The sequence below is a fragment of the Bufo gargarizans genome, chromosome 2 (genome assembly GCF_014858855.1).
Source record: "Bufo gargarizans isolate SCDJY-AF-19 chromosome 2, ASM1485885v1, whole genome shotgun sequence".
NCBI classification, from domain to species: domain Eukaryota; kingdom Metazoa; phylum Chordata; class Amphibia; order Anura; family Bufonidae; genus Bufo; species Bufo gargarizans.
In genome coordinates this window covers 220641548-220661557 of record NC_058081.1, presented here as the reverse complement: position 1 = coordinate 220661557, position 20010 = coordinate 220641548, and positions in this window count along the sequence as shown.

Sequence of the window (20010 nt, the reverse complement as noted above, 5' to 3'; positions counted from 1 at the left end):
CGGATCCGGCCTTAAGCTAAACATTGTTTCGGCGCATTGCCGGATCCGACGTTTAGCTTTTTCTGAATGGTTACCATGGCTGCCGGGACACTAAAGTCCTGGCAGCCATGGTAAAGTGTAGTGGGGAGTGGGAGAGCAGTATACTTACCGTCTGTGCGGTTCCCCGGGCGCTCCAGAGTGATGTCAGGGCGCCCCACGTCATTCTGGAGCGCCCCGGGAGCCGCACGGACTGTAAGTATGCTGCTCCCCGCTCCCCACTACTACTATGGCAACCAGGACTTTAATAGCGTCCTGGGTGCCATAGTAACACTGAACGCATTTTGAAGACGGATCCGTCTTCAAATGCTTTCAGCTCACTTGTGTTTTTCCGGATCCGGCGTGTAATTCCGGCAAGTGGAGTGCACGACGGATCCGGACAACGCAAGTGTGAAAGAGGCCTTAGTCTGCGATTGCGTTCAGTTTTTCCATCCAGATTGAATGTGTTTTTCACAAAAAAAACTAAATCTCCTAGCAACCATCAATGAAAAATGCATTGCATCCAGATGCCTTCTGTTTTTCGTGAAAGCCCCATTCACTAGGGAGAAAAAAGCAAAATACAGAACATTTTTACTGAACACAGAAATGATACGTGAAAAACGATGTTCATAGAAATGAATGGGTCAGGGTTCAGTCCAGTTGTTATGCGTTCACTACACGTATCGCATCCGGACTGAAAACTCGCTCGTGTGAGAGAGCCCTAAGCCCTAGTAGGCAGGGTCTTCTCCTCCTCTGTATCAGTGTGCCACAAAGTTAGTGCAGGTTTATTGTACTTTTTGTATTTTATAAAGTAGGCATAGCTTTTTCATACGTACAGCACCCTGAAATTAATGGCACTTTTAAAATAAATAATAATAGATCATGTCACTTGAATTTAATAATGTCAGCTTGAATTTTAAGGAGCTATAATTTTTTCATTTGGAATCGAACAATGAGAAAAGTAGCAGACAATTGCATGCACTGATTTGACCCAATCCATTTTCTTCTCCCCTCACAATGTAGAAATAAACAGACTGTTGGCTCAGAGCAGTACTTTCACTGGTTTTATCAGCAGTTGGTACACACTGTTCCGTTCATTTATCCAAAAGGCACTTCAAAAGGGCTGAGACGTTTTCTTATGTTGTTAGAGAAGCCAAACCGGTTGGTGTGACACAAAAGCAATTTAAATGTATATTACATTGTCTCCAGTTGCTTTAAAATAAAGGAGATAGGAAAAGGCTGAGCTGTCCTTATTCTCCAAGGACAAAAGAAAACCCAAGATACATTTCTGAAAAATGTGTTTTACTGATTTCTCCTATACTGCTTGTCCTTAACAGCAGGCAGTGGAGTTGGTGGAGTTTAATCTCGAATTCGACACAAACATGGGCAGCGTGTGACTATTGTGCTGTAAAAGCCATATTTTCTTTCATTTTTTTCTGGGCTGCATTTTAAGTGCCAAACTTGACAGACCTGTCTTCCACTCTGGGGGAATTTTAGCCATGCTTTTATTTTTTTCTGTCATCTGTCTATCTCTCTGTCTGTCTATATCTATCTATCTACCTACCTATTGATCGATCTAAATATTTATCTATATCCTTTCTATCTGTCAATCTAACATGCAATTAGAAACAGGGACTGCTGCATAGTTACCGTAATATTTGGAAGACTTAGTCTGAGCCTTGCATGTATGTATCATTTATCACTTTATTTATGCATGTCTTCATCACTAAATCACTGCATACGATGAATATTTTTTTTACTGTATGGGATGTTTACTTACGTTTGTCTCTATCTATCTCTATCCACTGATACAATACTTTTAATTACCTACCACTCACTGACAAAAAAAAGTAACACACCCAGATAGAAATGTTGGATTTCTGCAATACTCATCATAATAGTTAGATGATGAGATATGTAAATGAGTACAGGTGTGGTCTGAGTAGATACCGGGTCTTTCCACAAGAGGGCGTACAAGTGTCCCCCCCCCCCCCCGCCTTATAAAAAGGCTCTCAGAGACTACTTTTTGGATAATGTAGAGATAGATCATTGCTAGATATGAATGTAGAGATAGATCATTGCTAGATATGAATCGACGACGCACTCAAAGACACTTTACCCAGAGGACAGACTTTGAGAGGGGGCACATTATTGGACAGAGATGAGCAGGGTGGTTGTTTTGACAAACTGACCACCATCTAGGCCATTCTGACCTAGTTCTTAGGAGATGTTGGGAGCAGTGGTTACATGAGAGCACATACACATGGCGAACAGGCTTCAGACAGCCCAGCTAGACCATCAGTAGAGAGGATAATTTGATCTGCCAACAAGCATGAGTAGCTCTCACAATTTTAGTGCCCACCATCCACACACAGGTGGCACCTTTATTGCATATCACTGTCTCTGCCCAGACCATTTCTAGGTGCCTAGCAGAAAGAAATTTGGTGTTATGGACCTTGTTACATGTCCTGCCATTGACAGCTAGACAGCTAGCCAGCCAAACCGTTGCTTTCTCTGCAATGCTGTCATGAACAAGAAACCTGAATTGCTATGGATTGGAGCTGTATCTTCTTTAGCAATAAGTCCAGGTTATTTTGGGGATCCATTAGGTTGGAGTACAGAGGCCTCGTGATGAGTGCTACAGTGCTGTCTTTACTGCGTAGCGATACATTACTGGAGTGATGACCTGGGGAGCCATCGCATACGATAGTCGGTCACGCGTAGTAGTGAAAAGAGGGGCACTAACAGATCAACTAAATGTGCAGGACATCCTGTTCTCACATGTGTTTACTCTCATGGCATGGCTTCCAACTGGCATTTTTCTGCAGGCTAATGCTTGCCCACACTTTCCCAGGAATCTCCCAGGAATATCTCCACCAGATTGCAACACTTCCTTAGCCTGCCCGGTCTCCAAATTTATTGCTAATCAAGAATTTATGGGACCAGCTGGGACACCATCTTTCACAAATTATGAGTGTGCAAAATCTACAGTCCCAGCTGCAACATCTTTGGGCAAATGTCCTTCCATATGGAACCTGTATGCCTAAATGCAACCTAATAGAGCACGAGAGCCGCCTTTCAATTGTACAGTTTTCCCAATAAACTTATCCCCTCCCTCAAATATTGTAATCACTTATACAGGTAAAACTCGAAAAATTTGAATATCGTGCAAAAGTCTATTTATTTCAGTAATGCAAATTAAAAGGAATTGCATTAATGCAGCTTAAAATTAGAATTTTGTGAAAAGGTTCAGCTATAAGCCATAATCATCCAAATTATAACAAATAAAGGCTTGAAATATCTCGCTTTGCATGTAATGAGTCTTTCTCATATGTTAGTTTCACCTTTTAAGTTGCATTACTGAAATAAATGAACTTTGCACGATATTAGAATTTTTCGAGTTTTACCTGTATATTGTCATTACATTCACACGTAGAAAGTTTCATTCCATTCCCAAAACTCCTTCTTGGTGCGTTATAGTCACTGAATTTACTATATGTCTATACGCTTCTCAGCGTCAATGAGTGTAAATGTTAATCTGGCATTTTTATCTGTTCTGTCAAGTTTGTCAAATTGAGAGAGTGGTGGATACTGAGAGAGTAGTGGATGCATGGAATAGCCTTCCTGCAGAAGTGGTAGCTGCAAATACAGTGGAGGAGTTTAAGCATGCATTGGATAAGGCCATCCTTCATATAAGATAGGGCCAGGGGCTATCCCTAGTATTCAGTATATTGGGCAGACTAGATGGGCCAAATGGTTCTTATCTGCCGACACATTCTATGTTTCTAAATTCTATTCAACCATTTTTTCGAATATGTGTATTTGTTGACAAACTGAGTGGCAACCAATTTGTCTGTTGTTCAAGATACCACAGGAATTGTCACCTATTTCACCTAAGAGCAGGTGAGTGGCACATTTGTCTTAAAAAGTAAGATATATCAGCCACTCTGATTTCCCAGAAGCAAAAAAAAAAAAAAGGCTAAATATAGGTTACCTATTTCACTGAAAAGAAAATCTCAAATACTTCTTTTAATTAAAAGCTAAAGCATAAAAATAAGGCTAACCCCGATTACCGTAAAATGTGTAAATTTTTGTGAAAAGGTTCAGCTGTAAGCCATAATCATCCAAATTATAACAAATAAAGGCTTGAAATATCTCGCTTTGCATGTAATGAGTCTATCTCATATGTTAGTTTCACCTTTTAAATTGCATTACTGAAATAAATGAACTTTGCACGATATTAAAATTTTTCGAGTTTTACCTGTATATTGTCATTACATTCACACGTAGAAAGTTTCATTCCATTCCCAAAACTCCTTCTTGGTGCGTGGCACATTTGTCTTAAAAAGTAAGATATATCAGCCACTCTGATTTCCCAGAAGCAAAAAAAAAAAAAGGCTAAATATAGGTTACCTATTTCACTGAAAAGAAAATCTCAAATACTTATTTTAATTAAAAGCTAAAGCATAAAAATAAGGCTAACCCCGATTACTGTACATTGTCCATGAGCATTTCAAACACATACAACTCAATACTGTATTTGCAAATTGATTGCATATGCAATACAGGAAAGTGATATCATGTAGAATTGTGATTAAATGTTTCTATGTCCATTTACAGTAGCTTTTTACTAATGCCTTTTGAATTACAGTTCAGTGCATTTACTCAGTTATTGATACAGAATGTAATAAAAGCTGCATAAAACAAAAAAAATCTCTTGCTTATACCTGTATGTGAGAATATACTATACAATTTCTCAGCCTCTTCTCATAATGCTCACACAGGTCTCTATGTTGTGCACAGGGTCTATAGAGCTCAAATGGTCACAGCTAAGCTAACAGAAATGGATCATAAAGAGGTGATTAAATCATTAGGGTAACAGCTCTCTTGGCACGCTGCCTGTCCTGCTATAAACAGGTATGCCGTTCTAATACAGTGACTGCATGTCTGGCACTGGGGTGAGTTATAGACTGTGTGATGTTATTCCAAGGAGAGGAGAGAGGTTCCCCAATTCACCGGTTCATTTTCTGTTCATCAACTGGCAGCGGTACTTATTCACACTGCTCTCTCCTCTTCTTCATTTTAGAAAGGAAGAGGGGACACGAATAATTATTTTCCATAAAATTATTTTTAATTAATGTTAAAATATATAACAAAGGGCCAGATTTATTAATCCTGTCTAAAATGTATTGTATATATATATATATATATATATATATATATATATATAAAAGGCATTGTAAAAATGCACCAAGTTTCTTACAGTGGCCGATGCTGGATGATAGATTTGGTCCACGACTTTTGTCTAACTTTATATCAACTTCTGATTGGCTTACTTTCCAACAGAATTTTATACCAACACTTTGCATTTTGCATTCTTTTGAAACTAGATTTTGGCACATTTTAACATGCAGCCTAGGCACAATCACATTAGTAAATGTGTCCATATTTTTTTTTCTTTTTTTCAGAATACATGTGTGTTTATAGAGTATAGGATTTTGGGTTTTCCCAATGTTGTTGTCATGCTGTTGATATGCAAATGATTCATTTCAATGAAGATACCTGAGATGTTTCAGATATGACAACTAAAGTACAATAGGAGAATTCTACCTTTCCTTTAATGTTATTGTAACATAATTACTTTTGTCATGATATTGTTATTATGTTGACATTTAGAAAACATAAATAATAATAAAAAATGATATCTAAAGGTATAATTCTTCAAAGAGACGTTCACTCATCTAAATTACAGTAATCAGTACATATCTAAAAAAAGAAGCTTATTCTGAATCTCTAATTTTTATGTTTCTACTCACTTGTATGTTTTTGAAGTCCTAGGAGTTCTCTCTATGATATCACACAAGCTTAGGAGTCCAGGGGATGCATCAGTGCCAAGCACACAGCAGCAGGGTTATGTTCGTGAGTAGAAGCATAACAATGATAGCTTTTGCTTTCTTATGGTCCACAGTCAGGGGGCCCAGCAGCACCACACCAGTCTGACCACTACATGAGGAACTGAGAACCATCCATTTGCTTCCCAGAAGGGAAGCTGAACAGAATGAGATCCTATTCACCTTGTAGACAGGAAACCACAGGACATATCACTGGATTCTAGGGAGGTGAATAAACCTCTAGTCCATCAATTATAAACCTCAGTTTTACACTACACCACAAGGGAACAATATACTATGTCAACCCCTTAATATACTTTGGACCACCAGGCACTAAACCTCCATCTTTTACCTTACATGACCATGCAATAATTTATTCACTCCTGCTCTTCTGCAGACCACTAAGTATTAAGCTTTCATTTGACCCAGATCACCAGGGGAAATGGGACTGATCATTGACATACAAATTAATGATCTTGAGTTAGGGCAGTGGATGGAAGCATTATTCTCTATTCTCTTACCATATCCAATAATGTATTCATTGAGGAAAAAAACAAAAGTCATTCTCCTAAGGCACAAAGGAGCCTCCTATTATCTCTAAAGTAAGCTTCTCCTTAATATTTATAGGGGTTGGGTGGTAAAGACATCATGTTTGGTAGAGTTGCACAGTACTACAGACACTATTCTTTTGATCCCTTCAGCATTGGTACCAGGTAGTCATCACAACAGGCACTACTTAAGAAACAAATACTATATTTCCCCAGACACATATTAAAGTTAATTTCCTGTGAATTCTTGGCACAGAAGAATATGACAGCAAAATCTTGAAGCAAGGCACTAAAAACATTTTTTTTGGGGCATATGACACATGATATATATGGATAGATGCACTAGAGACATTCAGTCTCATTTATTAGCCCTGATTTACATACTCACCTAAGGGTCCATTCACATGTCCGCATGAACAGGTCCGCAATTTTGCGGAACGGGTGCGGACCCATTCATTTCAATGGGGCCGCAAAAGATGCGGACAGCACACAGTGTTCTGTCCACATCCATAGTTGTGTTCTGCGTCCCCGCAAAAAAGATAGAGCATGTCCTATTCTTGTCCACAGCCACAGACAAGAATAGGCATTTCTATCATAGTGCTGGCCATGTGCGGTCCTCAAAATGCGGAACACACGTGGCCGGAGCCCGTGTTTTGTGGATCTGCAATTTCCGGAACGCAAAACACTTGTGGACGTGTGCATGGACCCTTATTGAGTGCAGAGTCTGACATCACAGTGGATACTCCTTGGATTGACTCGAGAACACCCACTCTGTGTATGTATTGTTAACATTTTATTTTGAGAGAAGACCCCTCAACACATGACCTCGGCCCCTACACTGTAAGCCACTGGTAGCAGTCTATGTTTACCCTTATTAACTAGACTTCGTGTCATGATGTATTCCTACTAATTCACCATATAATGTGCTTAATCTTAATGACAAGCACTTGCCTTTTTTTTATTATTGTCAGTGTATGCTGTTTTTAATAATGAATGGTTAATTTTTAATGTATTACCTGTATTTAATACAAGTCCTCGAATTTTTGTATATAATTGTATAAACCTCAATAAAGATCATTAGTTAAATCAACATATATTAATAGGATGACTACCTGTGATGCTAACTGACTACCACTTCAAGTAGTCTGGTCATGTGTGTGCAGAGCCGTTTTTTTTGTACCTGATCGGTGGAGGTCAGACACCCGGGAGCACCGATGTTCAGCTATTTGAGTGCTCACAGGAATGCGTCTGCCTTCTCAAATCAGCTGATGGACGGGGGTTTCCAGGTCTTGGACCCCTACTGATCAGATACTGATGACCCATCTAGAGAATAGGTCACCAATCAGTAAAAAAAAACAAAAAACTTGGAAAACCCTTTTAATGCAGGGTCTGAGGGGATGGTGCATGATACAGGGATTCTAAAACCAAAGGGAAAATCACTAGTAATCTGAGATTAAAAGCTTTGCCAAGGTTTAATCACATCATATATAATCCTATTTCTTGCTTTTATAATGGTTTCAAAAGGTTTTTCACTGTTCACATTGATTAGTAGATCTGGGTGTTTCTAGTAAGCCAAAGGCAAAAATGTATGACCAATGTGAACAATGCCCACCCAACACTTATCCACGAATTTACCTGCTAAAATGAAAGAAAGAAGATAGCAAAGACTGCAAATCTCAGAGTTATTCATATAATGTATGAAACTTTCCTAAGTTAACACCCACATAACATATTTATGGCTCTTAAACATTAGGCTAAAGCTGGCCATACAATCAGAATTTCGGGTGGTCTAATCTTTTTAATTGGTCAGTAAGGGCTGTATTAGACCCGCAGATGAGCGTTCCTTCCCGACAATCACCTGCTTGTCTGTGGAGGAGACTGCAGCTATCACATGCACCGATCTCCTCCACAGTATGTGGAGGAGCGATTGGTAATGCTATTGCTCGTTCCCATACAGAATCATTATTTGCCGGCAGCAGAGTGTGATTAGACGGCACAACCTCCCACCGGCAAGCAATAATTTTCTAACATGCATACAAAATGCGACTGCCCAATAAACGAGCGTTTGCTTATGCAATGGTTAATCTGTGGCACTTTTACACATCTGGACGACCCTCTGTAGGTCTAACACTGCCCTAACGTTACAGTACATTGTGTAGCTAATCAGATCGGTCTCTGCTTTTTTCTGGGTCTAAAACTAAATGACCCTTTTTATACCTCATGAATGACTACTATATTGGCAGATGTAAAACATAAAGCTGTTCGCTGAACGTACTGTGTAGCCCATGCTCACTGGAGAGGTACATGCATAGGTGCAAGCTCTGTGCTAATCCTGCACTACTCGGTAGACCAATAACATTTTATGTACTCAGTTTTCAGAGCAATCACCCAGAGCATACAGTAATTGTAACATTATGGTTAATAAAAACCTACTGTAACGTTCCTAATCCATGCAGCAGGTTGATGTAGAATGTCTGTAAATGGCAGTCCGTCTCCTGCTGAGAGACTCAGTATGTGGACGCCTGGGTTTATTGTAGTTTTACTGTGATCAAAATGAATGTGTCAGAAAGACTCAATAATCTTCATTTCAAATATTATACAGTATTATGCAGTGGAAATAATAACATTAGCAAAAAGGATGCCGTTCTGTTCTATTTAACCCCTTAAAGGGGTTGTCTCACTTCAGCTAAAGGCATTTATTAAGTAGATAAAGTTAATACCAGGAACTTACTAATGTATTGTTATTATGCATATTGATTCCTTTGCTGGATGGATTCATTTTTCCATCACATTATACACTGCTTGTATGAAGGGCTTATGACCATCCTGTAATCCATCAGCGATGGCCGTGCTTGCACACTCTAGGAAAAGGTGCCAGCCTATGTGCACCTTTTCCTATAGTGTTTAAGCACAGCCAATACATTAGTAAGTGCCTTATATAAACTTTCTCTACATGAACAATGCATTTGCTGAAGTCAGACAACCCCTTTAAGGATCATGGGAAATTTTAGTCTCCACACATTCTGCCAGCCATAATTGCTCATAGGACTTCCAATAGAGGAGGTACATGGACTCAGCACCACTCAGTCAATGGACCAGCGTCAGTGGACGCGAAATGGTCCGTTGGCTAGTGGTCAGCTGCTGTGCTCCCTCAGTATTGTGCACTTTGTTTTTGCAAATAAAGAATATACGGATGTCTGTTGAATGCCATGGGCATCGTTTGTCTTTACTTTATGGATATCTCTTAGGGGATAACTAAGGTTTAAGCTATTACAGACGTTTTTTCATGAAAAATATTCCACAATTTTCAAACCAGCACCTGGCTCTGACTATTGTAGTTGCATTTAAAATGTAGTATAGCTACTGTGTTATTCCATGAAATGTTTCTTTTTAGCGTCACCTGCTGTTTTATTTTCTCCTCATCTCTCTGTCCTCCTTGCTGTGGTGGATGCACATGCTCAGTTCCATCCTTCAACTACCACCACCAACAGTAATGTATCTTGGTTGTGTGCTGCCCTAGGCGAGACTAAACTCGGGCACCCACTAATATAAATTTTACCCACCCCTTCCTGTCAAGGCCAAACCCCTTCCTCTGTAAACCCCAGCCCTTCCTATTTAGGCTCCACCCTTTCCTGTTAGAGCTTCACATCTTCCTTTCTGTATTTAATAGTGAATAATGTATAAAAATAAAAAAATCTGTAAAATACAAAGTATGTGTGTCAGAACTTGCGCTTTTTTTAATTTTTAGAATGATGATACAGACAGCCATTTTATTTAATACATTTGTGCTAATTTCTGTGTTGGTTGAAGGGGGGTTAGGGGCAGTATTACACAATCTGTATATGTATAAAAAATATATATAAAGATTGTGTAATACTGCCCTTCACCCACCTCCAACAGCACAGAAATTAGCACAAATACATTAAATAAAATGGCTGTATCATTATTCTAAAAATTAAAAAAGCACAACTTCTAACACAAATGTATTTTACAGATTACTTTTTTTTTTCTTTCAATGTGCAGCTATAGATAGTACAGTATTAACCCCTCCCTAAGTCTCCCCCTCTCTAACCACCCAACGGGTCCCAACCCCCTTACCCCATAAAACAACTAAGTAATAGATTTTTTGTGAATTACTGTATTTTAAGTACTTACAGTTTTTGAAGACAGCAGGCTCAGGGATCAGTGCATTGGTGGCCGGGGCCTGGCCTCAAGTGTTCACGGTGACCGTGTGCAGGATCCGTTCTGCACTTGGAGGAGATAAGGCTCACCCTAGCGTTGCCGACCCGTTACTCCACCTCTGTGTGACGTCACGACGGCAACGCGCGGACGCAAAAGGCAGGGGAGGTCGGGAGGAAATCAGGAGGAGGAGGAAGTAAGTCTTTCAACTCCTTCACTATGCTGCGCCGGCTGATGCCGCTCGCATCGTGAAGGATCGGATCGGACCGGACAAGGGGCAAAAAAAATATTCAGCATATTGTGTAACTATCACTAAGCAAACAAGGCATTTTGCCGCCCCATTGGCAAGTGCCGCCCTAGGCAAATGCCTTGTCTGCCTCGTGATAGATACACCCCTGACCACCAGTATCTTCTGTTAGAAGCTGTGATAGTTATAGGACACTCTCTGAGAGATGCCAGCATGAAATACATCTAGCAGAGCAATTGGAGCAATATACGTGAAGATCTCTGGATCCAAGTGAGGTACAGGGTTGGTTCTAGCTTTGTTAGGAAGAGATTTTGATGTACTATATGTTGACTGATTATAATTTTTTACATTAATCATGGGATAACCCCTTTGAAGGCATTGTCCCATGGAACATTGTCTATAGTTAAATCTAGCCCAATGTTATAAACAGTTTTTGCATTTACAGTTATTGAAAAAAAAATGCTAATTTTACCAGTTATTGTAGAAATGTTAGAATAGTGCCACCTGCTGTTTAAATTAAATAGCTTTTCTGTGTTCACCTCAGCAATTACACTGTCGCATTCACTTATTTCTTGCACAACATTTAATTTGACATGCAGCTTCAGATGCAGCCAGCTCATCACACCTGGGATCCCTCACAAACCCAAAGGAACAAGATTGAGCATGTGTGTCCACCTCAGCATATTTAATAGGGTGGACACAGAAAGGCTGTTCATTAGAAAGTAACATTATTCCTGAAATATCTGGGTATACTGCATAAGACATTTATAATACACTGTAAATACAAAAATTGTAATAATGGGTTGGCTTTAGCTTATATTAGACTTAACTATAAATAATATTTTTTGTGGGATATGTCCATACCTGATGAAATCCTTTTATTCATAGTGTTCTTTTTTGCTGCCACAAAAATACCATGGATCACATTTATTGTTTCTTTAGTAATTACTTCTACGTTCCAAATTCTGTAATCCTATTGGTAAATTGTATTTGAACTGATTTTTCCAATGAAATCCTAAATCTCCTTCCAGTACACAAAATATAATGCCCCCATCCCCAAACAATTTACAACAAACGTTTGATTATATTTGAGACATGATTTAATGCACTTTGCATCGCCCAACCTAGCTAATATATCATTGGTAACTAAAATGCGGCTCCTTAGCTAATGTGAAGCTACAACACCTATCATGCTGGGAGTTATAGTTGAAGGACAGATTCAGAGCAGCAAATTGGGAACCACTCTGTCAAAAAAACCTACAAAAAAGCTAATTATCTCCATTCTCTCTTTTCAGATTTCTGATATAATTTCCGAACCCATTAAGATTGTTCCAGCAACTTGAGTAATGAGCAATGAATAATCTTCCTTTTACTACTGATATGGCCTTTTACTATTTTCTAGCTATTTATTATACATACACACTTGACTTCCAAAGTTCTGATTCTTCCATATCGAGATGAAATGATTTATAAGGCCTCTTTCACACGGGCGAGATTTCCATGCGGGTGCAATGCGTGAGTTGAACGCATTGCACCCGCACTGAATCCGGACCCATTTACTCCTATGGGGCTGTGCACATGAGCGGTCATTTTCACGCATCACTTGTGCGTTGCGTGAAAATCACAGCATGCTCTATTTTGTGCGTTTTTCACGCAACGCAGGCCCCATAGAAGTGAATGGGGCTGCGTGAAAATCTCAAGCATCCGCAAGCAAGTGCGGATGCGGTGCGATTTTCACACATGGTTGCTAGGGGATGATCTGGATGGGGGACCCGATCATTATTATTTTCCCTTATAACATGCTTATAAGGGAAAATAATAGCATTCTTAATACAGAATGCTTAGTAAAAAAGGGCTGGAGGGGTTAAAAATAAATAAATAATTTAACTCACCTTAATCCACTTGTTCGCTCAACCCGACTTCTCTTCTTTCTTCTTCTTTGCTGTGCAGGAGGAAAAGGACATGTGGTGACGTCACTGCGCTCATCACATGGTCCGTCACATGATCCATCACCATGGCGATGGACCATGTGATGAGCTCAGTGATGTCATCAAAGGTCCTTTACCCAGGTCCTGAAGAAAGAACAAAGAAGAGAAGCCGGGCTGCGTGAACAAGTGGATTAAGGTGAGTGAAATTATATATATATATTTTTTTTTTTAACCCCTCCAGCCCTATTGTACTATGCATTCTGTATAACCATGTTATAAGGGAAAATAATACAATCTACACAACACCTAACACAAACCCGAACTTCTGTGAAGAGGTTCGGGTTTGGGTACCAAACATGCTGATTTTCCTCACGCGTGTGCAAAACGCATTAAAACGCCTTGCACTCGCGGGAAAAAATCTTGCATTTTCCCGCAACGCACCCGCATCTTTTCCCGCAACGCACCCGCAACGTTTGTGTGAAACCAGCCTAAGTGTTTTGAACTGAGTTTGCCTGTAAAGGGTGACAGTTTTTTATTTATTCAGCCTTGGATTACACAGGCAAGAGTGGGTTAATGTAGGTGCATTGAAAGCATTAGAGATGTAGAATAATTCTGGGAATCTGCTTAACTAATTTCATAACTGGTTCATATCCAATAACCACAAAGCCATACAGTTAATGCTATATAATGGCAGATACAAGAAATGCTTTGGAAAAGAAGACTGAAATGCAAGGACTATTAACCATGACATTTTTTTCCATACACTCCATTGAGTAAACTACATATTATTCTACAAGGCAACTCCATCTTTCATACACAAGGAATCCCTTGTGTTTTCATCAACAGATTAATGGCACGCTATTGCACTTTGCTAAACATTTTCCTCCTGTCTCAGCAGGCTAAGTTGTGAAGATTTAGATGTTTTACTGGAATCTATTGAAAATCCAGAGTGTGGGCTGGATGCTGTTCACTTAATTCACTGCTGCGTACTCAATTTTGGATTGAAATGTACTCTTCTTTCCACAACCAGTAGGAGACTTTTAAGAAAATGTTTTTTCTATTATTCCAGCACAAGAATAGCAGTTATCATGCAAATGTCTAATCCACTCTGGGCAGTCACAAAGCTTAAAGCCTTCCTATTTGTCATGCAAGACAAAGGGAGCCTTGAATTATGAAATCTACAAGTGCATGTTATTAATGATCATGCATTAGTCATTGTTATTTCCAGCAGCAGCACTTATACGGTTTGTATCTGTTTGCTCAAGTGAATGCCTACAGACTTTCAGTGGCAAGACTTTCAATTACATTTAAGTGGCATGTAAATGTTGGCAGATAACAGGCTTTTTTGACAGCGCAAATGCAGATGAATAAATGTTGTTTGCTCGGCTTTACATGGAGAAGCAGAAACCTTTTTCATATTTACAGTACATACTTCTGACTGTTTCTCAAACAAGTCCCCTCCCAATAGTTCAACAGTTCCATGTGCTGTAGGTGACAACCAGCTGTGTCCCTGCATTATGTAGGTAGTCCTTGTAGAGGGGAAGGTGATGTTATCAATGTGCTGCTTAGTGGGATTTACTGCATCCACTATTTTATATGTTTTAGGGTTACGTTACATATAGTGGGGCAGATTTACTAATAGTGTTGTAATTTAGATGGTATTAGGATATGAATCACAGTCTTAAAGAGGACCTGTCCCCACTCCTGACATGCCTGTTTTAATAGCTTCATGCATTCCCCATATAATAACAATTCATTTTCTACTCCCAGCCTTCCCAAAGCCATAACCTTTTATTTTTCAATTCACATAGCCTTAGGCATCTTTCACACTGGCAAGTTTTCCGCACGGGTGCAATGCGTGAGGTGAACTCATTGCACCCGCACTGAATCCGGACCCGTTCATTTCTATGGGGCTGTGCACATGAGCAGTGATTTTTACGCAGCACTTGTGCGTTGTGTAAAAATCGCAGCAAGCTCTATATTGTGCGTTTTTCACGCAACGCAGGTCCCATAGAAGTGAATAGGACTGCGTGAAAATCGCAAGCATCCACAAGCAAGTGTGGATGCGGTGCGATTTTCACGCATGGTTGCTAGGAGACAATCGGGATGGGGACTCGATCTTTATTATTTTCCCCTATAACATGGTTATAAGGGAAAATAATAGCATTCTTAATACAGAATGCTAAGTAAATTAGGGATGGAGGGGTTAAAAAAATTAAATTAAACTCACCTCATCCACTTGTTCGCACTACCCGGCTTCTCTTCTTTTTTCTTCTTTGATGACCTGGGAGGAAAAGGACCTTTGGTGACGTTACTGCGCTCATCACATGAACCATCACCATGGTGATGGACCATGTGACGGACCATGCGATGAGCGCAGTAACGTCACCAATGGTCCTATTCCTCCCAGGTCATCAAAGAAGAAGAAAGAAGAGAAGCCGGGCTGCGCGAACAAGTGAATGAGGTAAGTTTAATAAAAGAAAAATTAACCTCTCCATCCCTACGTTACTTAGCATTCTTTATTAAGAATGCTATTATTTTTCCTTATAACCATGTTATAAGGGAAAATAATAAAATCTACACAACACCTAACCCAAACCCGAACTTCTGTGAAGAAGTCCGGGTTCGGGTCTGGGCACCAAACATGCCGATTTTTCTCACGGGCATGAAAAAAGGAATTAAAACACTTTACACTCACGGGAAAAAAACCACACATTTTCCAGCAACGCACCAGCATCTTTTCCCGCACGTCACCCGCAACGCCCGTGTAAAAGAGGCCTTAAGGGGGCTTGTTTTTTGCAGGAAAAGTTGTACTATTAATGGCACCATTTACAGTTGCATACAATGTATTGAGAAGCAGGAAAAAAATTCCAAATGGGGTGGAATAATGAATAAAATAACACAATTCCACTACAGTTTTATGGGTTTTGTTTTTACAGCATTTCCCAAGCGGTAAAAATGACCTGTTACTTTCATTCTCCAGGTCAGCACAATTACAACGATACCACATATACATTTTGCATTTTAATACTGAAAAAAAAAACAATTTTTTTTCTTTGGATCTGCATATTCTGACCCCCATAAAGTTGTGCAGAGCTGTGTGAAAGTAATTTTTTGGGGTGGGGCAATCTGTACTTTTCATTGATACAATTTTTTTTCCCATTTTATCTTGCTATATGGGATAAATATTTTTACACGCGGCAGTGCCCATGATGCTTTTTTTTTTTATTGTTTATGTGTGTTTATTTTATTAATATGGGGTGGATTTGAATTTTTATATTTTTATTTGAAATGTTTTTTTTTTCTTTTACACTTTTTAATAGTTCCTATAGGGAACTATAATAAGCAATCATTAGAGAAGTACACTAAGTTCCTATGGACCTCTGCCACAGGCAAGCTGCCCATAGTAACTAATGAGTGACAGCCTCATGTCACTTAGGAGGACTGAGGCTGTCGCACATTACATCCAGCTCCCCTGCTCCTCGTTAGGGAAAGCTGCTGCATGGCCAGGAGCATGCGCTTTTTATCCTCACAGATGCTGTGGTCACATTTGTTTTAAACAGCAAACATCCATGTGGCTATGGTGCCAACTGCACTCACGAGTGGGCGCCATATTTAAAGTCCTGACCGCCAATGTATATAGCCATAAGGCAGTCGGGAGCATGTTAGTGGATGCCTCTGACAGATGTTATACAATGGCATCCATCAACATAGAGTTTCATTGTAGAAAAAAGTATATGTTAACATATATGTTTTTTTACTGGACTCTGCAGGATGGAAATACAGAGTGTACAATATCTAAAATAATTCCTAACTGCTCTCCAAAACAAAAGGGTCAAGTGGACCTTTCTCCTTAGAGTGCTGCACTTCTTTTCAAAAACATAATTACTACACTTGGTTTTCAGAAGCAGATCTGTGTTGATTACGACACTTTTCAAGAGGAATTTTCCAAGGTATAATAACAAACAGCAGTAACTGTATCTTAATTCTTCTATCTTTATGACTAAGACATCTGTCCAAGGTCAATCTCCCTCTTCCATTAGCATTTCCCCACCTAATGTTTCAGTCAGCAACATCTCAATCATTCCCAAATCCAAAATGCTTTGTGGAAATTCTGCTGTAAACCACAACATGGATTGTACTTTATCCTCTTTTATTAGGAGACTTCATCTCTGACTACGTATACGTATCAATGTAGCAATGTATTATCCCCGATAATCAATGTGGTTAACTTAACTATGACGCAATACAATGCAGAGAGTTAGGCCTCGTGCACACAAACGTATTTTCTTTCCGTGTCCGTCAGGTTTTTTTTGCCGACCATATATGGAACCATTAATTTCAATGGGTCCGCAAAAAAAACTGAAGTTACTCCATGTGCATTCAGTTTCCGTATGTATTTCTGTTTCGGAAAAAAATAGAACATGTCCTATTATTGTCCGCATTACAGACAAAGATAGTTCTGTTCTATTAGGGGCCAGCTGTTCCGTTCTTCAAAATACGGAATGCACACGAACGTCATTCGCATTTTCTGAGGATCCATGTTTTGCAGACTGCAAAATACATACGGTCGTGTGCATGAGGCCTTAAAGGGAACCTGTCACTGGGATTTTGGGTATAAAGCTGAGGACATGGGTTGCTAGATGGCCACTAGCACATCCGCAATACCCAGTACCCATAGCTCTGTGTGCTTTCATTGTGTAAAAAAAACGATGTGATACATATGCAAATTAACATAAAAGAGTCATATTTTACTTGTGTGATCAGAGAAGAGTCATATTTTCAAGCTCTGACTAATCTCAGGTTACTTTGGATATGTATCAAATTGGTTTTTATACACAATAAAAGCACACAGAGCTATGGGGACTGGGTATTGCAGATGTGCTAGCGACCATCTAGCAGCCCATGTCCTCAGCTCTATACCCAAAATCCCGGTGACAGGTTCCCTTTAAGTGCACTGACATGATTCAAATACCTGAGATAACCTTAAAATAAACATATCAAGAAAAATAACTGAAATAAAGTGGCCTAAATGGGAGGAAATGCTCAAAAACCCCAAACACTGTGGCATGTTTATACCCGGGGGAACAATTCCTCTGCATGTGATCCATTGCTCTATGGCAATCCCCAGCAAAAATGCATACAATGGCATCCTACACAAGATGGGATAATGTGGGGATGCAAATATACAAATACATAAATCACAGAGAAAGGTGCACCACAATGATATGCAACTGACCACACTGGCTAATCCTTCAAGCTGATGCTAAGAACTGAGACTTTAGCCAATGTGTTCCAGTCAGGAACACATCGGAGCCCTTTTGCACCACCATCAAGGTATCTCAGCGTGGCATGGGTTCCTACCACTAGCTGTGACACAGGCTACTAGGTGCAACAGAATGCTACCAGAAGTATGCAATGGCACATTCTAAACATATCAAGAAAAATAACTGAAATAAAGTGGCCTAAATGTGAGGAAATGCTCAAAAACCCCAAACACTGTGGCATGTTTATAACTGGGAAAATTCAGGGGTTGGCAGCACTACTCATCCCACTCATTTGGGTACTGACCAGGAAATGGCTTACAAGCCAAATAGTGCGCGCAGATAGGGATCCTGGCTGGGGGTCCCAACTCATCCAGACAATTCAATAATCCGCAGCACTCGCCGGTAAATGATGAACATAGTGGTGATTTATTCACTCAAGCAGCCAGTATACAGCGACGTTTCGACCTCAGTTGGTCTGCTTGATAAAGATCAACTGAGGTCGATACGTCGCTGTATACTGGCTGCTTGAGTGAATAAATCACAACTATTTTCATCATCTACCGGCGAGTGCTGCGGATTATTGAATTGTCATGTTTATAACTGGGGGAGCAATTCCTCTGCATGTGAACCGTTTCTAACAGAAATCCCCAGCAAAAATGCATACAATGGAGGATGTCGGCAGCGGACCACATGCACCACAATGGCATCCTACACAAGATGGGATGATGTGTAGATGCAAATATAAAAATACATAAATCACTGACCAACTCCTCTATTTAGTCTGGCCTCACCTATAGTGATGGATGAACATCGGCTGAGAGGATTCGCGAACGCGATTGCGCGAACGCGATCAAATGTTCGCGAACCGCAAGTTAGCGACGGCCCCATTCATTTTAATGGCAGGCAAACCTGAAAAACCTTCAGGTCATTATTGCAGCCACAAAATACTTACAAGAAGTGCACAAATCGTCCCACAACATGGACAGTGACATACCAGAGGGGGATCAATGGCAAAAATTCCCACAAAAAATATGTATTTTAATCAGGGGCCATTTTTATGTGGCTTAAATGGAAACTGTCAAAAATGTGCCCTGCTGGAGCCTAGAAAAGTTTTATTTTAGGCCACGGAAGTACAGGCCCCAAAAATTAGGCATTCACCTGACAGAAAACATCAAATGATTACGTGGCTGAAGGTATATTAGACGGGCGTTAGATATACATTTTACTGCAGGCCAGTACAAATAGATGTCAGATACATATGTTTAAAAGAACAAAAAATATAAAATTGGATTGAAAACATTGCTAACGAAATCCCCCCTGTTGAAAAAAACCCAAATGATAATAGTTGAAATTTGATAACACGTGGTCATCGTCAACAGGTGTTGTTGATTTCCTCCGAGGTCACAAACATTAGGCATTCATCGGACAGAAAAGAACAAGTAATTATGTGGTTGGAGGTATATTAGACGGTCATTCAATATTAATTTTACTGCAGGGTAGTGTAGTACAGGCCCCAAACATTAGGCATTCACTGGACAGAAAAAAACTATTGATAATGTGGCTGGAAGTACATTAGGCGGTCACCGTATAACAATTTTACTGTTGGCCAGTTCGATTACAGGCCCCGAAAAGTATGCATTCAACGTACATAAATAATCAAATTATTACGTGGCCGGAGGTATATTAGTCGGTCAATGGATATCAATTTTACTGCAGGCTAGTGGACTACAGGCCCCAAAAATTATTCAATCACTGTAGAGAAAAGCACTATTGATAATGTGGCTGGGGGGAAATTAGGCGGTCACCGTATAACAATTTTACTGTTGGCCAGTTAGATTACAGGCCCCAAAAATTAGGCATTCACTGGACAGAAAAGAAAAATTGATAATGTGGCTGGAGGTACATTAGGTGGTCACCGTATAACAATTTTACTGT